Here is a 22,302-nt window from a genome sequence, read left to right as displayed (position 1 = left end):
ACCTCCCTTATGGTAATGCCTGTACCTGCAGCCCTCAAAACACCTTCTGTTGCACTGGATAGTTACAAGGAGGTGTCTGACACAGACTGAAGAGTGGCCATTGTGAATCCACTGTTATTTTGTCTACCATAGACATGGACCGAGACAGGGACTAGGAGAGCTCCTTTTTCAACCTGGTCATGTGTGGCAAACAATTCAGTGACCTTAACACAAAGGTAGCTGAAGTGTAAACTCACTTTCCAAACCTGTCCAAAGCCCTGGACTCTCTTTTAGGGGGATGGACAGATGAGCTGTCTTCTGTGAGTTCTTTTTTAATGTCTGCTGCTACTACCATGGCATCCACTGACTGGCTTTTGCTCCAGTAAGAGTTGTCTTTAAGAGCAACAAGATACTTGTCTGGCTATCTAGGAATCGGTTCTGTAAAGTCCGGTTTCTTCCATGCCCAGCAAGAGATTAAATCCACCATCTCATCAGCTTGGGCAATCATCCATGGAGTAGTTGAGCCAGAAAGAAAAGCCTCAAGAAAAATGGATTCCTCCTCAGAAAGAGCTTCAAAAGATCAACCTCCTTTATGTCTGAGAAACTCGAGGATCTCCCAAATGAGATATCATCAAGTGGTGATCTGGGGGAACTTCCCTTTCACAAAAATCTGTGTCTTCTGTCAGAGACTCCAGGAAAAGGTCAATGTGTCTCCTCTTACACTTATGCTTCCAAGAAGCCTCCAGATGGGGAAGTTCTGAAAAGTATTTAGAAGTCTGAGGGGTGTCCTGAATGAGGACTGTCTAGTGTGAAACAGCTGGCCCAGTGAGATAGACTGTGCAGAATCAGAACCCAGGGCTATCAATTGCAGAGTGGGTGGAGGGGAAAGAGATGGCCAGGCTCCTGCCTTGGAGAGAGCTCTCTCAACTGCCTCGAGGTAGACATTGAGGGGTAAACAAAGACCACCCCAGTAGGAACCAAAGCTGCCACACCAATATGACCAAGAGCACCACCATGACCTGTTCCAAGACCAAAGCCAGACTCGAACTAGCTAGCTTTGAAGCTCAGAGGGGAAGGAACACCTCTGACATCTTTGAAGAAGAACCCTTACACTCACACTGGGCACTAATGCTTCGGCATTGAGATCTGTCAGGATCTGATGAAATCAGAACTGGTTGGATCAGAGAATATTCTGAAGTCAAAGATGACCACAACTTCGGATCTGACACAAACCCAGAAGAGCTCAGATCCAGAATCCCCTAACATGGAAGAGAAATCAGTGTAGGAGTAGCTATAGGCAAGGGAGATGGTCCAAAGCTCAAAGTTGTAGGATCCAAATACAAGGAAAGCTTGGTAGTCAGAGTGGAAGATAACACTGATGAAGGACAGCAGTCAAGAGGTCACTTCCTCGTTCCTCTGCTCTTTTCTTTAGAGCTATCACTCTTGTCTTTGTGTTTCTCAGAGGACTTTTTCAAAATGGTGATATTCCAGATGCAGATTCAAAGAATCCCTGAAGGTAAAAGCCCCTTGGGGATGAGCTTACTGCATTGGTCAATCATGGCTTGGTGACCAAAAGCAGTGTAAATCAAATGATCTTCCTCCAGATGTGCTGCCATCAAACAATACAACTTAAGGTGTGAATCAGATTTATGCATTTTTTTTAAAACTAGGTTTGTCCTACATTATCACTAAACTTCTTCTTCTTTCAGCTGCTCCCGTCAGGGGTCGCCACAGCAGATCAACTGTTTCCATTTCTTCCTGTCCTCTGAATCTTGCTCTGTCACACCTACCACCTGAATGTCTTCTCTCACCACATCCATAAACCTTATCTTAGGCCTTCCTGTTACCTGGCAGCTTCATCCTTAGCAGCTTTTTCCCAATATAATCTGCATCCCTCCTCAGCACATGTCCAAACCAATGTAATCTTGCCTCTCTGGCTTTGTCTCCAAACCTTCCAACCTGGGCTGACCCTCTAATATACTTATTCCTAATCCTGTCCATTCTCGTCACACCCAGTGCAAATCTTAACATCTTCAACTCTGCCACGTCAAGCTCTGACTCCTGCCTTTTTGTCAATGCCACTGTCTCCAGCCCATATAACATAGCTGGTCTCATGACCCTCTTGTAGACCTTCCCTTTCACTCTTACTGGTACCCATCTGTCACAAATCACTCCTGACACTCTTCTTCACCCACTCCATCCTGCCTGTACTCTCTTCTTCACCTCTCTTCCACACTCACCATTACTCTGAACTGCTGATCCCAAGTATTTAAACTCATCCACCTTCGCCACCTTTACTCCCTGCATCCTCACCATTCCTCTATCCTCCCTCTCATTCACATACACATATTTTGTCTTAGTCCTGCTGACCTTCATTCCTCTTCTCTCTAGAGCATATCTCCACCTCTCCAGGGTCTCCTCCACCTGTTCCCTACTCTCACTACAGATCACAATGTCATCTGCAAACATCATAGTCCACGGGGACTCCTGTCTGATCTCGTCTGTTAACCTGTCCATCACCATTACAAATAAGAAAGAGCTCAGAGCTGAACTTTGATGTAATCCCAACTCCACCTTAAACGCATCCGCCACACCCACCGCAGACCTCACCACTGTCACACTACCCTCGTACATATCCTGTACCACACTTCCATACTTCTCTGACACTCCCGACTTCCTCATACAATACCACAACTCCTCTCTAGGCACCCTGTCATATGCTTTCTCTAAATCCACAAAGACACAATGCAGCTCTTTCTGACATTCTCTGTACCTTCTCCATCAACACTCTCAAAGCAAACATCCCATCTGTAGTGCTCTTTCCTGACATGAAACCATACTGCTGATCACTAATCATCACCTCCCTTCTTAACCTAGCTTCCACTACTCTTTTCCATTACATTACATTACATTACATTATCACTAAACAAGAAGGAAAGAAAGTCAAAGCTAAGCACTACCAACAATGGTGAAAAGAATACAATAACAAAAAAGTGTGTGTGTGTGTGTGTGTGCGCGCGTGCGTGTGTGTGTGTGTGTGTGTGTGTGTGTGTGTGTGTGTGTGTGTAGATATATATATATATATATATATATTTACAGACAAGGACAACCAACACTGATAACAACAAATACTGGCTATCAGTTAATAAGAGGATGGAAAGAAACATTTGGTGAAGGAATGAAGGAGGCCTAGAGAAAGTTTTTTTTTTTTGTAAGGGGAGGAAAGAAACTTCAGGTTTATGAAGTCCTACACTAACACTACGCTATCACAATATCAAAAAGGAGACCAAAGAAAACAAGCCATATTTAACATTTTTTCCTTTTGCATAAATTGTACAACATAAGTTTTCTTTCTTTATAACTATCATTAGTCCAACATGATATTCATCTATCTATCTACTTATCTTTGTTGACTGGGTTTGCCCCACTAGGCTAGTAGCTTCTTTTTAGGGGAGAGCTGAGGATTTCTATTACTATGGGAAATTTGGCCACTGCACTGGGGAACTTCCCCTCTTTTTGAAGGATGCTGTGGGTGCACAACTGACACTACATAATTTACTCAGTTTCTACCTTCCTATAAACCTCACTCCTGCTCTTACTGAACATTATTCTGCACAGGTTCATCCCATAATTCCCATTTATTTCTATGAAACTTTTTAAACACTTTTACTGAATTATCACTTGTGACACAGGCAAATTTACATTTATACAAAAGTAATTAAACTATATTAACAAGTTCACGTTTACAAACATTATACTTCACATATATATCACATAACCTAAGCAATATCACATAACATAAGCAACATTACACAAACTCTTCAATTCCTGCCCTTTCTTTTAACAAGAAACATCTTTAGTAAACCATCACTTACAACATAGACAACCATACATTTATATAAATGAAAACAAACCACACTGACACAATCCTAGTTGCAACCATTTTACATCACAAACCATACTAACACACTCCCATTTGCAAATACACATCATTTATAATCTACACAACCATTTTCAGTCAAACAATATGTAGCTCATTTAAGTCCTGCCTTCTTTTAAAATTAATTTTTCCCCTGTATGTATTGTTCCCACAATTCTCATTTTTTACTATGCAGTTAGCTCCTACCCTTTTTCTAAAGATCTCAGTTCCAGTTGTTTTATCTCTGTTACTATATTCACTACTTCTAGTATAGTTGGTTTAGATTTTGATTTCCATTTTCTAGCAATTGCTTTTTTGGCAGCCACCATAATTAGACACAGCAAGGCCTTACCATGTCTAGGCAATACCGATTTTGTATCATAGCTCAGAAAAATCATTTCCCTTGTCATACCAATTTGCCCACCCAGCATCTCCAACAGTGTATCCCACAGGCAATCTTTAAAGTCTGCCAACTCACCGCACTCCCAGGAAATATGTTCCCAATTACCTCTTTCTTTCCTGTCAGACCTCCAACATTTGCTGTCTACCTGAGGAAAACATTCTCTGGAGTCTACTTGGGGTATAAAAATATCTATGTAAACATTTTCATGTAAAAATCTTAAAGCTTCTAGATTTTGTTGCGTTTTTGGGGGGCATACAAATATCCTCCCATTATTTCTTTGTGAATTGCTTATCCAATCTGTCTTCCTACACCTTTTTAACCTTCTCTGGTTGATTCTTATAGTTATCATGCAATATTTTACATGCTCTACTAATTATTCATTTTTCAATGGCAGCTTCTGTTCTAGATTCTACTAAAAACTGTACTAGTGTTGGTCTTTTGTTTAGGACCCCCCCCCCATTTCTTTCTCTTTGGCTAAACTCTGATATCAATTTTTATAGGGAAGGCAATCTGTAACCTGCAGTACAAAAAAATTATTGGCATCTTCCCATTTTATCATCTTTCCCTCTCTAGTTATTTGCTTCTAATACCTTGGTCCTTTGCCAGTTTTCTCCAATAAATTCCAGCTTCCTCTTAGCTAGTGCCTATATCCCTAATTGCAGTCATCCCTATCGGCAGAATCTCCTTTCTCCATTTCAGTGTTGGCTTAAGTTCTTATGATATTTTCTGCTACTATATGGATATAATATTCTGTATGATTGTTGTTATTCTCCTTAAAGGTCTGCATCCAAAATCCCAGTATATCCTTGTTTCTTGAGATTCCCCCTGTTTTATCACCATCCCTTTCTGCTCTGAATTATAGTTTTCTGCTTTTGCTTTGTATAGGAGCCTTAACTGTGTAGCTCTGAAATACCCCTTCAAATCGGGTAATCCCTGTTCTACTGGAAGAATCAGTTTATCCCACTTGACTCTTGCAGTCTTCCCCTCACAGATAAAGTCCTTCAGCTCTTTATTAATTGCTATCCACAATTTCTTCCCTGGTTGATAAAAATATGGCTGACTTCTGTATAACACTAATGGGATTAAAAACATTTTAACTGCTTGTATCTTACTAAACATCTCTCTCTAACAAAGCTTCCATTTTCTCAGTTTTTGTATTAGCTTTTGTTTAGTCTCTTAGAACATATCCTTAGCTGCCACACCAGTCATTTTAAATCCATACTCCTAAATAATTCATTTTATCGTGCCCCAGTTCATGTGTGGGTGCATAGGTTACTGCTATTGACCATTGTTTTAGCTTAATTAATTTTCTATCCTGAAAGGATATGAAACAGTTCCACAGCATTGCAATGTCTTGTTTTGGTTTTGTCAGGTATAAAATAATATCATCTGCAAATACAGCCATCTTTTCTTGACTACCATACCAATTATATCCTTGAATTTCTGAGTTCCTTATTTTCTTTCTCAATGGTTCTAAATATAATCTGAATAGCAATGGGAAAGAGAACACTCCTGCCTGGTTCCTCTGCTCAAGTAGAAATTATCAGAAAGGACCTCACCCACTTTAATTTCCCCCTCTGATCCCTCATATATCCTCCTTATTAACCTTATATTTTTTCAGGTAATGCATATACTTCTCTTGCCCTTCTCATAAAGTCCCAGCTTACTCTGCCAAATGCTTTCACTGCATTAAGACCCACCAACAACAACAGTATTTTCTTACATTCTGCTTCCCTCTGGATCATCAATGTTCTGTATTGTTGTCAAATGTTTACCTCCTCTCCAAAAAAACACAATGATCTACCTCTATCAGTTTTGGCATTACTTTTGCCATTCTTTTAGCCATTATACACATGAACACTTTATAACCATGGTTTTGTATTGAAATTGGCTTATATGAAGCTGGATCTGATGGATCTTTACCTTCTTTAGGTATTACAGCTACCCCTAATTTCTTCCAGGATGTTGGTGCTTCTCCTCCTCTTAAAATACTATTAAACAAAACCTTCCAAATCTTCATCAGTTCTTTTCCCTCCTAGCTTCCAAACTTCCACAGGAATACCCATCTATTCCTGGGGACTTTTCTGTATACTGGTTATACATCACAATTTTTATGTCATTTCCTCCTATCCTAACCGTCAGTAATTGAGCCTCATCTACATCTAACCTTGGCATATTTAATTCTTCCATAAACATTTACATTTGTATCTTTTCTTGATTTCCACATTTCTCTACTTTATACAGACTTTCATGGAATTTCTGAAATATTTATAATACTTCTACAGGATCTCTTGTTTCCTTCCTTGTAACAGGCTCCCTAAGCTTGGTGACAGCCCTTTCTACTTTTTTAACTTCTACTACCCATTCCTTAAATTCTTCTCTTTTCAAGAGATAGGTAAGAAAGCACCAATGTATCATTTTTATTTCATTACCCTGCATTTTTATTTTAGTTATTATTGACGCATGATTTGAAATAGTTATTGGGTGCTTACCTAGACCTTCAGTTAAATGTACTTGCTCCTGTGAAAATGTAAATTCTGTCTAGCCTAGCCCAGTTTTTGTGTCATGGGGAATAATATGTAAATTCACTCTGTACTCCTGTTACTGAATTCACATCTTCCATGCCAAATATTTTCATAAATTTCTTCAAAAATCTACCCTCCTTTGTTACACTTTATTGTTATACTTTATTATTATTTCATGCTAACTATAAGAATCAATCAGAGGAGGTTAGAAAGGACTGGGAAGACAGACCAAGTAAGCAATTTGCAGTGAAACAATGGGAGGATATATGCACGTCTCCCAAATATATTACAAAGTCTAGAAGATTTAGGATTTTTGCTTGGAAATGTTTACATAAATATTTTTATACCCCAAGTAGACTCCAGAGAATTTTTCCTCAGGTAGACAGCAAATGTTGAAGATGTGATGGGGAAGAAAGTGGTAATTGGGAACATATTTTCTGGGACTGTGACGAGTTGGTGGACTTTAAGGATTTCCTGTGGGATGTGCTGTTGGAGATGTTGGGTGGGCAAACTGGTGTGATGAGGGACATGACTTTTCTAAGCTATGACACAGAACTGGCGATGTGTAGACATGGTAAGGCCTTGCTTTGTCTAATTATGGTGGCTGTGAAAGAAAGCAATTACTAAAAAACGGAAATCGAAATCTAAACCAATGATTCTAGAAATAGTGAATACAGTAACACAGATAAAACAAATGGAATTGATATCTTGAGAAAAGGGTAGGAGCAAACTACATAGGAAAAAATGCTAACTGTTGAAACAATACATACAGGGAAGGAATGAGGTTTAAAACATGGCAGGACTATGAGCTATGTAATATTTGAAAATGATTTGGTAGATTATAAGTGATGTATGTTTGCAAATGGGAGTGTTTCAGTATGGTTTGTGATATAAATGCTTGCAACTAGGACTGTGTCGGTGTGGCTTGTTTTCATTTATATAAGTGCATGACTGCCTATGTTGTAAGTGATGGTTTAATAATGATGTTTCTTGTTTAAAAAAGGCGGGAATTGAATAATTTATGTAATGTTGCTTAGGTTATATGATATATAGCAATATATGTGAAGCATAATGTTTGCAAACGTGAATTGTTAATACAATTTGATTACTTTTATATAAATGTAAATTTGTCTATGTCACAAGTAATAATTCAATGAAGGTGTTTAACAAAAAAAATTCTGCTGTGGAATACCAGTTCAGTTACTTATTTGTGCTTGTATAAAATTAATACAGTCTGTTCTCTCTAGCTTCCCTGGTACAGCATAAAATGTCAGGTTTCTTCTGTGTGCTCTATCCTCAAACTGTACCATTATTTTGAAACAGCTCTTTTCGAGTAGTCTCATACTTGACCAGCCTTTTCTTCATTTCTTTCTCTGATTTTTGCAGCTTTATCAGATCATCTGAATAGCTGTTTAAAGTTCTTTTCATTTTTCCAGCCTTTTGCTATTTAAATTGATATACTCCTTCAGTGTTTCAGCTCTAAGCACATTTGACTTATTTTTCCCCTCTAAATTACTGGAAGCAATCTCTTGTACCAAAGCTGGAGTTTGAAAGCTGCAGGATTCTTCCCAGTCAATGTTTTCTCTTTTCCTTTTCTAGCTGATTTCCCTGTGGTTCTCTAAGTTTCTTCTTTGCCTGCATCCAGGAATTGCACTTACTAGCCAGCGACTGAATTTTACTAAAACAAGCAGAATTACTAGCTCTTATCTATCAGTTTCGTTCTTTACACTGGGAGAGCTGAAATTACGCTGTTGATCAATGTGTAACCATGTCGGAAAGCTTAATTTTCTGTATTATTTTTGTCAGAAAGAGGATATGCATGACATGACCCAAGTCAGCCTTTCAGGAGCAGCACTACCAAGTGGATTTTATACATGAAGGATGGATGTTTTGAACTCTCCCCTGATTTAAGAACCAAGACTGCTACAGCTCCACTTATGTTAGGGTAAAGGGATGAAAGCATTCATTTCTTGTATTTAAAATAAGAAGAAAGTGATTTGAGCATATAAAATCAAAAAGTAGACTTGATAACATCATTCTAGATATTTTATATAGGAAAAAGAATTGTGGTACTCTGACTAGTAAACAAGTTAAACAATGTACATTGCTTAGAATTCTAAAATAATCTGTAATGGTGTCATCATTCTGATTCTATGCCTTGGTAGCCAATGGACAGTCTGCAAATCTTTACTGTGGAGTAGGCCTGCATGAATCAGACTGTAATAAAACAAGTACATGAGAAGTTTATCTTGTTAGCACAATACGTTATGTAGTTACCATAATGTTCCATCTGTGTTGTCCACTTTCATTCTTCCTCAACAGATGACACGCAGATCCAACTTGGCCATTACACTAGCTCACAGCCGCCAACAAACTCTCTAGCTTCCTTCCTACCCATAATGCACAAACTCTCTCAGATCCTTCTTACAGCTTGAGAAAGACCAGAACAAACTGCCACAACTGGAGTTCAATGTAAGGGATAGGTGGTGCTCCTAGTACACTCATTCTATCAGAAGTCATTAGAGAGAAAAGGAAGGGGGCTGGAGGGTGGGAAGCTGAGGAAGAATGAAAATGGACAACACAGATGGAACATTATGGTAACTTCATCTGATGTTGTCAATTTTCATTCATTTCTCAACAGATGGGACAAAGTCCCCAGCTACCTGAATCCTTGGGTGGACTTTAAGGAAGGATATTCCTGAGTACAGTTGAGCCAAATGCTGCCCTTCCCCTCGAGACTAGATTTAGTTTGTAATTCTTTGTCTTTCCCAGACAACAATCCTTCCTACTCTCATTCCTCTACTCCCTCCTACCCTCTTAACTCCCCTCCTAATATCCATCTCAAACCTGTTCCAACTACTTTTATAAAAAGACTTCTCACTAAACTAAAGCCTTGCTCAAATGCCCCTGACAACATACCCTCCTCCTTCCTCAAAGCTGCTGCTGAAGGTATTGCCATCCTTATTAGCATCCTAATCAATAGATCTTTAAAAGAATCTTACGCACCCAAACTCTGGCGTGCTGCCTTCATCCTTCCTCTTCATAAAGGAGGCAAAAACACTAATATCTCCAACTTCCGCCCAATCGCCCTTCTTTCACCTATATCAAAAATTCTTGAAAAATGTGTCCACCACCAACTTATGCCTTTCTTAACCCAAAATAACCTCATAACTCCCACCCAGCATGGTTTCCGCCCAGGCCACAGCACCATTACCACCTTACTATCCTTCTTAGAAACAGTAAATCGGGCCCGAGACTCCGGTTTACTAGTATCCTCAACACTACTTGATCTTTCTAAAGCCTTCGACACTATCTCCCACAAACACCTTCTCTGCCATCTCTCTAACCTTCATCTCTCCCCTGAAACTCTCTCCTGGTTCTCCAGCTACCTGTCTGACAGATCACAAGCTGTCAGATGGAATAACTCTACCTCCTCCTTCCTGCCCACACCCACTGGTGTTCCCCAGGGATCCATCCTTGGACCCATGCTCTTCAACATCTTCATAAATAACCTTCACACTGTCATCCCTGACACAACAGTTATCCAATACGCTGATGACTCCACCTTAGTTTGCTCCGCTGCCAACCTGCCAGAACTACTGTCAAAAACTCAAATAGCTTTTTCCACTACCGAGAACTGGATGCACTGCAACCATCTCTCTCTCAACTCTAATAAATCTAAAATACTTCTCTTCCCACCCACCAGGGCCTACTCCTTCGACAAAAATGCTTTCAAAGTCCTTAGCCAAAGCAACACTGCCATAGAAGTGGTTCCTTCTGCTAAACTCCTTGGTATCACCATAGATGAATACCTTAAATTTGATATCCACGTACAACAAAACATCAAGAAAACCCACCAAAAACTTGGTATGCTCTACAGGAATAACCGCTTTCTCCAACTCCTCCGGGCATACTTTAGCAACTACCTATCTCCTTCCTTCCTTACTATATGGAGCCCCTCTTCTAACTAACCTGTCTTCTTCCATCACCTCTAAACTTGAAACTTGCTATAATAAAATCTCCAAATTCGCAACCAAATCCAAAACCTGTACTCACCACTGCCTCACCCTACAATCATTGAACTGGCTGGAACTCCCTAACTACCTCGACTACCTCCAACTTACCACTGCTCACAAAGTAATATTCTTTCCAAATAAGTGCCCAGCACTAACAAACATCCTTCCCCCTTACATCCCAACCAGATCCCTGAGATCTGAACATCAAAATTTAATCTCTATTCATAAACCCAAACGCCCTGCAGGCCAACTCCTTCTCTCTTTCATTGTAGGCAAAAAATAGAACTCTCTTCCTCCCTCACTTAGGACGATACCTGACCCCGAATCTTTCAAGACACAACTTTTCTCATTTCTATCTTCCAAACGCAAATGCTCCTGCTTTCACCCTACATAAATACAAATAAATTTCCCCATAGAGCCTACTAAACTCCTGATGCAAACTTCACTACTTCCTCTCCTTTTCTATTTACCTTACACAAACCTAATCCATCACCTTCTGATCTTTCAATTTCTCTCTCAACTCTTAGCATGTATATAACGCAACTATCCAGTAATCACTGATGCCTATTTCTTGACAATTGATTCTTATTGCTCTGAATGTAAAAACCTGCAACCTTTGTCTCATTGCATGTACAATGACAATTTATTATTTTACTATACCTGTTTTCTATGAATTCATACATGTATTTTACCTTTGTATTTGGCATTTTTTGTAACCTCTAATTGTGTTTCTTATGGAGCTTTTCTCCCTGGGCCTCCACTGAAAATGGGCACATTCTGGCCCAGTGGACTTCCCCGGTAATCAAACTGAAATAAATAAATAAATAAATAAATAAATAAATAAATAAATGAGTGACAAAGGTATGAGGATTTGACCAAGTCGCAGCCGCACATATATCGTCCTTAGAGGGTCTAGACTGGAAAACCATGGAAGTAGTCATAGACCTAGTTGAGTGAACCTTCAAAGGTTTTGGTAAGGAAAGATTCAATTTTCTGTAGGCAAAAGAAATGCAGTCTGTCAGCTATCTGGCTAGAGTTACCTTTGTAACCGATTTTCCCAATTTGTTAAATGCAAATGAAACAAAAAGTTGGTCCAACTTTCAAATGTCTTTTGTTCTGTGCAAGCAGAAATGTAATTGCCTATGAACATCCGGTAAGTGCAACAAATACTCTTCCCTTATTTGTGAAGTTTGGCAAAAATACAGGCAGGTTAATGGCTTGGTTGATCTTGAATTCTGACACCACCTTAGGTAGGAAAGAGGCACTGGTATGCAAGGTGACCCTATCTTTGTGGATAATTTAATATGGTGGCTTGGAAGATAAGGCTTGAAGTTCTGAAATTTTCCTAGCAGACATAATTGCAACTAAACATATAGTGTTCCAGGTCAAAAATTTTACATTGCATTTAGCTGTTTGTTCAAAGGGAGATTGTGTTAAGGCGTACAGTACCAAATTTAAGTCCCATAGTGGCACAGGATCTTTACAAGAGGTCTTAGTAGCAGAGCACCCTTCAAAAAGGATTTACACAGCTTAGAAGAAGCTAATTACGAATTCTGAAACCCCATGTAAAAGTTAGAGATGGTTGCGAGTTGAACTTTGATAGTCGAATATCTAGCACCACCATTAACCAAGCTTGCTAAAAACTTAGGAAAAGAATAAACTGGTGCTGAAAAGGGGTCCATCTGATTCTGTTCTGCCTAATAAACAAATTCTCCATTTACTTTCACAGAGTTTCTTTGTAGAGGGTTTATGTGAGGACAACAGAACAGAATGGACAGGTGACGATAGCATGGGCTGTGTTTCTATTAAAGGAATTGCAGAAACCATGCAGTTTGAGGATTGGGATGTCTGGGTGAACCATGCCTGTCAGCTGAGACAGCAGGTCTGGAATCGGATCTAGAATTCAAGGTGGGCACAGAAGATGAGGACAAAGAAAGGGAAACCAAATTTGTCAAGGCCAGTAAGGTGCAATGAGGATAACTGCTCTTCAACCTGACTGCTTTCTGAAGGAATTTGGGAATAAAAAGAGTCAGAGGATAAGCATACAGAAAATTGGGGGGGGAGGGGTCAATCGTGGAGCAGAGCATCACTTGGTGACATCCCCCGTCGGAGGATTAGGGCAAAGAAGCTGCTGCACTTGTTGTTTAGGGGAGATGCAAAGAGATCACAGCAAGACTGACCACACTACCAGAAAATCATGTCTAATACTCTGTTGTTAAGAGACTATTCAGGAAGAAGCAAGATGGATCAGCTCAATTTGTCTGCTATCACGTTGGAATTACCCAGAATGTGCATTGCAATTAGGTTCATAGGTTCATAGGTTCATACTAGGCTATCTGCCCGAGGGCATTTACAAGCCTAGCCCATAGTTTTGTGGCTTACGCCACCCCTTTAGTATGGGGAACTATACCCATTATTTTGCTGTGCCTCTGTTGAGCAGTGACACTGAGGTAATCCCTGGGGTATATCTGCGATCTCCCATCCATTGGTCAAGATTTCTCTTGAACAAGGCCAGCGAGGTGCTCTGCCTCACATATACCGGGATTTTATTCCACAGCATAGGGAGTCTTTGGGTGATGAATCTATCCCTCCAGCACGTCCTATTAATAGCCGTGTCGAGGTTTAAGTCTCCCACCCTTGTGGCTCTGACGGATCTAGATTTTTGAGGTGAAGCATATTCATCAAATCTGGGTTTGACATGGCCTTGTATGTTAGGCAAAGGTCACCTCTGAGCAAGCGGTGACTGAATAGAGCTGGAGTTCTTTCAGTCGGGCAGCATAGGACAGATGTTTGAGACCCTTTATCCTTTTGGTGAGGAACTTTTGTGGCCTCTCCAGCTGCTGCAAGTGTCAGGTCAGATACATTCCGAATGGGGCATTGTACTCAATCATTGGTCTGATGAGTGATGAGTATAGGGAGACTATGACCTCCCTTGATCTAGATGAGAATCCCTTCATGATAAGGTGGGCAATGTAGAAGGTCTTCCTAACTACTTTAGCTACATGGGTGTCGAATGACAGACTACTATCAACCTGGGTCCCCAGGTCCCTGATAACTTCTTCTGTACTCAGTGGATTGCCACCTATTTGGTAGCTAGGGTAACCTTGTTTTTCCCGAAGGGTATGACTATGCATTTTTGGCATTTAACTTTAGGCCATGGCTCTGGCACCAGTTATCCGTTTCTGTGAGACCCTTCTGAAGGATATCTGTGTCAGATGTGTTTTCTACTATGGTGCCCAGTTTGCAGTCATCTGCAAACTTTGTCAGCCATAACCCTCCTGTGTTTGCTTGTACTTCGAAAAGTAGATGCCAAACAAGAGTGGGCCCAGGACTGAGCCCTGTGGTACACCACTTGTGACAGGCTTTGAGTCTGACATGGCGCCAGCAACTCTGACCCTGTGGGTTCTGTCACTCAGCCAGTTTGCAACCCATCTTGTGATGTATGGGTTAACATTTAAGCTGATGAGTTTTTCAATGATACCCGAGTGGGGTATTGTATCAAAGGCCTTCGCCAGATCGAGGTAGGCTGTATGGACTGCCTTTCCCTCATCAATGGCTTTGGTGACTGTTTCAAAAAGTCAACCAAGTTTAGAAGGCATGATCTGCCTTTGACAAAGCCAAACTGGGATGGATCCAAAGTCTGCAAATTCCCTATGTCTTTATTTATGAGGTCCATTATGATCCTCTCCATGGCTTTGTAGATAAGGCTTGTCAAGCTAATGGGACGGTAATTTCCAGGGTCGGTGGAGGCACCGCCTTTGTGAAGTGGGACCACAGTTGCAGTGCCACTCCTGGGTACGTATCCAGAGGTAAGACTATGATTAAACAGCTGTCCTAGCTGTGGGTTTAATTCCTCGTTGAGTTCGTGGAGCACACAGCCGGGGACACCATCAGGTCCTATGGATGCTGTGTTTTTTGCTTTGGAGAGAGCAGTTCTCACTTGGGTGTTGGAGATGTTTGCGGGGCTGCAATCGCTTGGTATAGATATCTCTCCTTTTGGGAGGAGAGGAGGGGAGAAGTTTGCACTGAACCTGTCAGCCAGTATGTTGGCAATGTCTGTAGGATCAGTAATCTTCACATCATTTTGAACTAGTTCTGAGCATATCTGGGAGTTTCCTCCCAGGTTTCTAACATAGCTAAAGAAGGCCTTATGATTGTCTTTTGAGTCTTTAGCTATTTTTCTCTCAAAATTTGCTTTGGATGATTTTATGAGAGTTCTTAGTTTTTTAATTATAGTGATCAAGGGTGTCTTACCTTTTAAGGATTTTGCTCTATCTTGTAGTAGCTTCCTCCTTTTGTTGTAGAGTTTGTTTATGGCTGGGGTCCACCAGAGTGGACGCTTGCCTTTGGTACAAAGAGTCTTTGTTTTGCTTGGGATTGCCTTATCCATGCAGTCCTGCAGGTGCTGGTAGAAGGCATTTGTAAGTGATTCAGCGGCTTGAGTACTGTTTTCCGTCGGCTCGGGGGCCTTAAAGGAGACCACACTAGTCTTTAGAAGTGTGAAGTCGGCTTTCGAGAAGTTCTTTACTGTGGTCTTTTTATTTCAGGTGGGGGTGGGATGAGGACCTCCAGCGAGATTAGTTTGTGATCTGATCTCACCAGTGAGGGGTATACTTCGGTGTTGAACATTGTGCTCCCATGTTCGTGATGATGAGATCAAGTATGTTTTCTCCTCTTGTGGGATGGTGACTAGTTGTTCCATGGCATTTGAGTTTATGAATTCCAGGAACTTTTGGGCTAGGTGTTTGGGCTTGAGTAGTGTTCCCAGTCTATATTAGGGTAATTGAAGTCACCTAGTATGATGGTGTTTGGTGATACATTTATCCCCTCTAGTGTTTTCAAGAAGGCCATGTGAGGTTCCTGAGTTTGTGAGGGTGGCCTGTAACATGCTACAATTTGCAGAGCAGTCTTGCCTATGGTTAATTGCACCTGGATGGTCTCCGATGCATCGTGCGTTGCCACCAGTCTTGAGGTGTGGGTGTCTTTGATGAATATGGATACCCCCCCTCCTTTCTTGGTATTGTCTGGATTTTGGGGCCGGAACGCATGATAAGAGGTAAAACCTGATAGTGCTGGGGTGCTCTCAGGAGCCTTGAACCAGGTTTCTGTCACTGCACAGACATCGATGTTCTCCATACTGAGAAGGGCCTCGAGTGCGTGCATTTTGAGATTTAGACTTCTGGCATTGAGCAGCATTACCCTTAGTTTTTCCTTTTTGTGTTCTAGGGTGGTAGGTTTAGAATTTGAGCCTTGCCTAAAAGGCACTATGGGGGTGGCAAGAGCCTTTGCCAATATCCGAATCCCAGGGTGACAGGTGCAAGCCGCCCTTGCGAGCAGCGTGGCTTGTCCAGCATGTCATCCCAGGCAGACAGACATTGGATCCCCTTTGAATGACACCAGAGTTTAAGCCAATTGTTAAAGCTGATCATCTTATCTCTGTATTGTGGCATCATTCTTGGTGAAGGTAGGATACTGCTCAAGGTCAGGGTCATACCTGCCTGGGCTACATAATCAGAGAGCTCCTCAATGTCTCTTTTCATGTAGTCCAAGGAGGTACGTCTCAGGTCGTTTACACCAGCGTGGACAATGACTGAGTCATATTTGTACCTGCTGTTGAGAGACCTGAGTGCTTGCGTTATGTGGCGGATTCTAGCGCCCGACAGGCAGCTTACTGTGACCTTCTCCTTACTCAGTCTGGTGAGCGGGACGTCAGTGTGTCTGACTATGGAGTCACCAATGACTAGTGTGACTGGCATTGTGTTTGGCCTTAAGGGCTGTGACTGTTTGACACTCTGACTGTGAGGTCTATGTGTTGCAGGTGTTGTGTTCTGAGGTGGTGGTTGTTTGGGTGTCTGCTTTGGTGGCCTCTGCTGTTTTGGTAGATTTTTGATCAGAGCCGAGTATGTCTTTGTGTGTTTATGTGTATGATTTGAGGTTGTGATGGTACTATGTGAGACTGGGTCTATAGTGTGTGTGGTAACCTTCTCCTCCTGACTGGTCTTGCCAGTCCTATGTTGAGAGAGCTCAGCCTCCAGTTTGGCCGTATAGTTGCATCTCTCGCATGTATTTGTGTTTTGTGGGAGGAGGAGAGGGTTGTCTGTGTACATGAGGCAATTGTAACATTGCCTCAATATTCCCAGGTTCACCAGCTGAGCAGGAGAGGACACTAGCAACTGATCCCTCGACATGCTAGAAGGACTAGACAAAAAAACTTTAAAAGAGATTCCGGGGACGGAGTGACCGAGAAATGGGTTTTGCCTTTTTGGGGTGCTATCTATAAGAGTGCCGTATCAAGGTAATAAGTACTGTAGCAGCAAGTGCTAGGTTTAACAGATAGAGAAAAGTCTACTTGGAGTCAATTAGAGATGATCTTTTTAGGTATTAGAGAAAGTGCTAGTAACAGGGATGCTTAAAGGTAAGATTGAAAAGAATGCACTCTGCAGTGTGCACTAGAGAAGTTAGATATGAAAGTAGGTAACTTGAGTTTTACCTGTTTAAAAAGTTAAGGTTTAGTGGAGAGTTACTATTTTTAAAACAGCAAGATGGACTGAAAGGGGTGGTTACTTTTGTATTTTGGTACTATGAAATACTGTAGGATGGCCAATAAATTTAAATAATTGAAGGGGTGGGATTTCAAAAGTGATGGTTTTGTGATTACTCACATAAGCCAGTGAAAGTAGAGAGAAATGAGATATATGGTCAGATTAACATAAGAGGCGGGCAACTAGAAAGACAGTGGTATTTAACAAGACAACTTAAATGGGTGGGAGGGAGGGAAAAATTCTGCCTGACTCAGAGCAGAGAGAGCTGTGGTCTCTTTTGAAGTTTTAATATGCTGTTAAACAGAATGCAAGCAAAACACAAGGTAAAGAAAACAAACTACAGTATTCAAAATATAGAAAGGCAATACAGAAATACAAAAAATAACAGCAAACTAACCTTTCCTTCACAGCAAAGTGTAGCAGAGTCTGGATGAGCCTTTCTGGTAAAGCTCTGAAATGTTTTAGTTTACTCCTTAAATAGAAACAACTAGAAAGCATTGGAGGCAATCACCTATTGCCATAAACTCAGGGGTTCTTGAAATAGAAGGTAAGATTTGGTTCCCACTTGTTTGTTGATGTAGTAAACCAATGACATGTTGTCCATTTGGAATGCAATTGTTCCGAGAGGGAGACAGTCTTGGAATGCATGATGTATTGCACTCATCTCCAGAACACTCATATGCAAGTTGGCCTCTTCTGGGAACCAAGTGCCTTGGACCTTATTGCCCAGAAAATGTCCCACCTCACCCAATCGCGGAGGTGTCCATGGTCACTATGGCCTTGGGTTGAGGGAGAACAAAGAGACAACCTTGTAAAGGTTGTTGTAACTACATCCACCAGGAAAGATACTGTTTGCACACTTGAGTTATTCTTACTATTGTGGACAAGGGTTGAGACAGCATTGACCACTGTGTTTGTAGCATCCACTGGAGGATCCTCATGTGATACCTTGCTAAGGGAACTAGGATTATTGCTATTGACATTGAACCTAGAGCCTGTAGAAACAACGGGGCTGAAATCTTGGTGCTGCAGATTATTTTACTGACCTGACTTCTTATTGTTTGTATCCTCAACATGGGAAGAGATGCTACCATGGACACTGTGTTGAACATAGCTCCTGTGAACTCCAACATGTAAGTAGCCTATAAGTGTAACTTGTTGTAACTGACAGTTATTCCAAGATGTGAACAAGTCTGCAGCACTTGGTCTCTTGTCTGCACCAGTTGATGCCTGGTTGGGGCGGTGATGAGCCAGTCGCCCATATATGGAAACACCTGGAATCCCTGCAGTCTTTAGTGAGCTGCTACCACTGCCATGCACTTGCTGAACACCCTGGGGACTGTGGTGAAGCCAAAGAGCAGTACTCTGAACTGGTAATGACTGGCTCCCAGCCAGAAGTACAAGTGCCTTCTGGATCATCTGTTAATTATTATGTGATAGTACGCATCTTGTAGGTCTATTGAGCACATCAAGTCGTCCTTGCTCACAAAGGGCAGAATGGACTGAACTGTGACCACCAGGAACTTGGTGCATCAAACCAATGCAAGTAAGTATTCCCTGCAAAAAGTGTTAAAATGTGTTTCTAATTATGTGCAGTATTAGTCTGTCTAGTTGCATGTCTGTAATATAATAGCTAGGTATTACATGTGTAAATGTCTGTGAAAATAGTCTATATGTTGTTTACACATCGAGTCTGGAGACACGCAATTTCATTCAGTTTTTGCATTTGTGTGATTTCTGAATGACAATAAAGTTTACTTTGACTCTGACAATTTCTTCAACAAGCCAAGATCCAAAATTGGTCTCCAGTCAGCTGTTTTCTTTGGCAGTAAAAAGAATCTTGAGTAAGTTCCGGACTCTAACTGGTCTGGAGGGGCCGCTTGTATGACTCTTTCTCTTAGCAGCTTTTGAATTTCCAGTGCTGCTGCTTCCCTCTGATTGGGTGGAACATCATGGATTTCCCTGGGTAAGGGGGGGAGAGAAAAGGGAATAATATAACCTCTGGAGATGATTCTCTGCACCGAGACATCTTTTGTTAAATTTCGCCAGGCTTTCTGGTGCAGAGAAAAGCAACCACCAACTGCCTCCAACGGAAGGCAATTGGGCATCCATTCAGGAGCCCTGAAAGGGTCTGTTGGAAAAAGTATCTCTCTACCCTCAGTTTTGCGGGGCTCCTCTGCCAGGGAGGCATCTTCTGCCATTAACACTCCCCCCCTCTGGTTCTGCGGGAATTAACTCCATATGTGTCCTGGAAAGGATCCTAAGATCTTTTCAAACACATTCTATTGGTTCCTGGAAAAGGTCCGTCAAGGGAGGTCGAAAAACATATGCCCACTGCAGACAGGGTCTTCCCATCTTTCTCGCACCTGGAAAGTATGTCTTTCACTGTGGGGCCAAACAAGGAGGAACCATCAAAAGGAGCACTGAAAAAAGATGACTTGAAGGGTTCTGCAAAATCACACAGGCACATCCAGGCATATCTCCTGATGGAAATGCCCAAACCCACAGCCCTGGAGGTGCCTTCTGCAGCTGATTGAAGGACAGCCAACTGTGAGGCCATAGAAGATTGAGCCTCTACAGTAGTGGTCCCTGAAAGGGAGTTGAAAATTTCCTTACAGAAGTCCCTTTTCAATCTCGTGAAGTGTGTCAAGTAGTTCAGAGATCGAACAGCAAATGTCACTGAAACATATACTCACTTCCCAAATCTGTCCAGAGCCCTAGATTCTCTATTAGGGGGATGGTCAGTGGAACTCTGTTCCGTGAGTTCCTTCTTTGTAGCTGTTGCTACAATCATAGGATCAACGGGTACACCCTTGCTCCAATGCTTTCTCCTTACCAGTGAAGCCTCTTGGGAATCAGCTCGAACATATCAGGCTCCTTCCATGCCAGCTGAGACACCAAAATAATGAGGTCATCAGTAGGTGGAGTGACCCAGGAGGTAGATGAGCCAATCCAGAAAGCTCCCAGAAATACTGGCTCCTCAGGAGTTGGGTTTTTGGCGGACCAATCACTTTTCTAAGGACCTGAAGAATGTCTCCGAAGACTTCATCGGCTGTTGACTTGGGAGACCCTTCTCCTTGATCAAAGTCAGTGCCCTCAGTGATGGACTCCCAGGGGGAGTTCAAATGCTTCTTCTTGCATGTCTTATCCTGGGAGACTTCCTCAGGGGAATGATCGTGGAGAAGTATCGGACGCAACAACAGTACCTGGCTGTGTAGTCTGGAAGCGTTGGGCTGGCTCTCCCAGTGGAGTAGAATAATGAGGGTCACAGGGCAAAGTCAAATGAGATGACAAGGTTGTATCTGAGGAATAAGAGCTCATCTGATCTGCCAGAGCATAGAAAAATCTCTTCATAATTTTGAAGGCTGATTGCTCTGCAGACAAGGAAGTCAATGGAGCTGAGAAAAATAGTTTCTGGCCTGCTACCTCCCTCTGCTGCATGGGCCAACCATCTGAGGAGGAAGCTGGAGTCAAGCCATCCAAAGCCAAAGCTCCAAGAGGAAGAGACTGCTCCAAAAACCTTGGAGTTGATCCCATCCCCCCAGATCTGACCTGGAAGCTTCTGCTCCGAGAGCTGTCCAGATCTGAAAATGTAGCTGGTGCACTCAGAGTAGCTGTCATATTCGAAGATGAACATCTCTTCAGATATGACACAGAAGGGGCTGGAACACTCACATCCAAGGACTCTGACACCACATGTCGGGTCTGAGAAGAAACTACTAATGGTGGAGGAGTGGATGGACGTTGTTCCTAACCCAAGGGCATAGGAACCATGATGACTCCATTCTGAAATTGCTCCGTGAAGAAACTATTCATACTTTCCACATCTGCTTGTGTCAGACTTCTGGAGGAATGAGTGGACACCACAGAAGGGGGCCTTGAGTGATGCTCTAAAAGGGGGAGGGAACCATAGATGGTACTGGATCCACACTGGGCAAGTAAACTGTGCATGGTAGAGGTTCTGGATTAGACCTTGGTTCCTTCTGGATTAGACCTTGGTTCCAAAGAATAATCAGCGACCACTTTCATTGTATTCAAAGTGGGTCAGATCTCAAGAGCAGTCGGATCCGACTTCAATGACTTCTTCAACCTTAAAGAAGTGAACTGTAACAGAGTCAGAGGATTTGGATCTTTTAAAAGTTTCTCTGGTCTTTAGTTTTGGAGACTGAACTCGAGCAATGGCTTCAGAGAAAGGAGAAGGCAAAAGCCCCTTTAAAATCAACTTGTTTTGCCTCTCCATAAGAGCTCTGGGGTTGAACCCAGTATAAACAGCACAATCCTGGTCTGAGTGATCAGGACCTAAGCAGTAAACACATAACAGATGCAAATCAGAAAAGGGCACTTTGTGCCCACATTTTTCAAACTTTCTGAAATCTCTAGCTGACATCTCTAGTAATTACGATCCACAAATAATCAGACAGCAGACCACTAAATACAAAAAAACAACAAAAACTTGAAACTAGTGAGAACAGGACTAGAAAGACTTGTTTTTTGTAAACTATAACTAGACAACAAAATAGGGTAGATTTTCCAACGATGGTATTTACTACTACACAGCAAGTGTAAGTGGGAGGATGGCCTACCAGCAATGGTAGGAAAGATTACACCTCAAATTTAAAGGAAAGAAGAAAGAAGAAAAACTAGCGAAAGAGTCAGAAATGAAAGTTAAAACTTTCCACAGTAATAGCAACAAAGGAATCACAAAAAAATAGAAGTTTAAACAGTAGAAAGTTGAAAATTCACACTTACTTTTTTTAAACAGTTCAACAGCAATGGTGATCATGTCTACATGTGAAAGCGGCAAATGAGATCTGAGGGAAGTTGAGCTTAGTGCATTATGGAGAGGAAGGGAGCTTGAGAGTTTGCTGGTGGCTGCAAGATAGTGTAATGGCAGAGTTGGATCTGAGGATCAGATTCG

The 22,302-nt window shown here is 41.7% G+C and overlaps 1 protein-coding gene across 1 annotated transcript in view; it reads right to left on the bottom strand.

Moving 5' to 3' along the window:
* HYDIN (HYDIN axonemal central pair apparatus protein) overlaps positions 1-22,302 on the bottom strand; it is a 6,673,197-nt gene that overhangs the window by 1,592,427 nt on the left and 5,058,468 nt on the right. The gene's annotated exons all lie outside the window — the stretch shown is intronic.

Source organism: Protopterus annectens, chromosome 8.part0 (genome assembly GCF_019279795.1).
Source record: "Protopterus annectens isolate FY-2018-M chromosome 8.part0, PAN1.0, whole genome shotgun sequence".
NCBI lineage: Eukaryota > Metazoa > Chordata > Ceratodontiformes > Protopteridae > Protopterus > Protopterus annectens.
The sequence above is the reverse complement of the archived record's forward strand: the minus strand, read 5'-3'. Positions and strand labels throughout refer to the sequence as shown.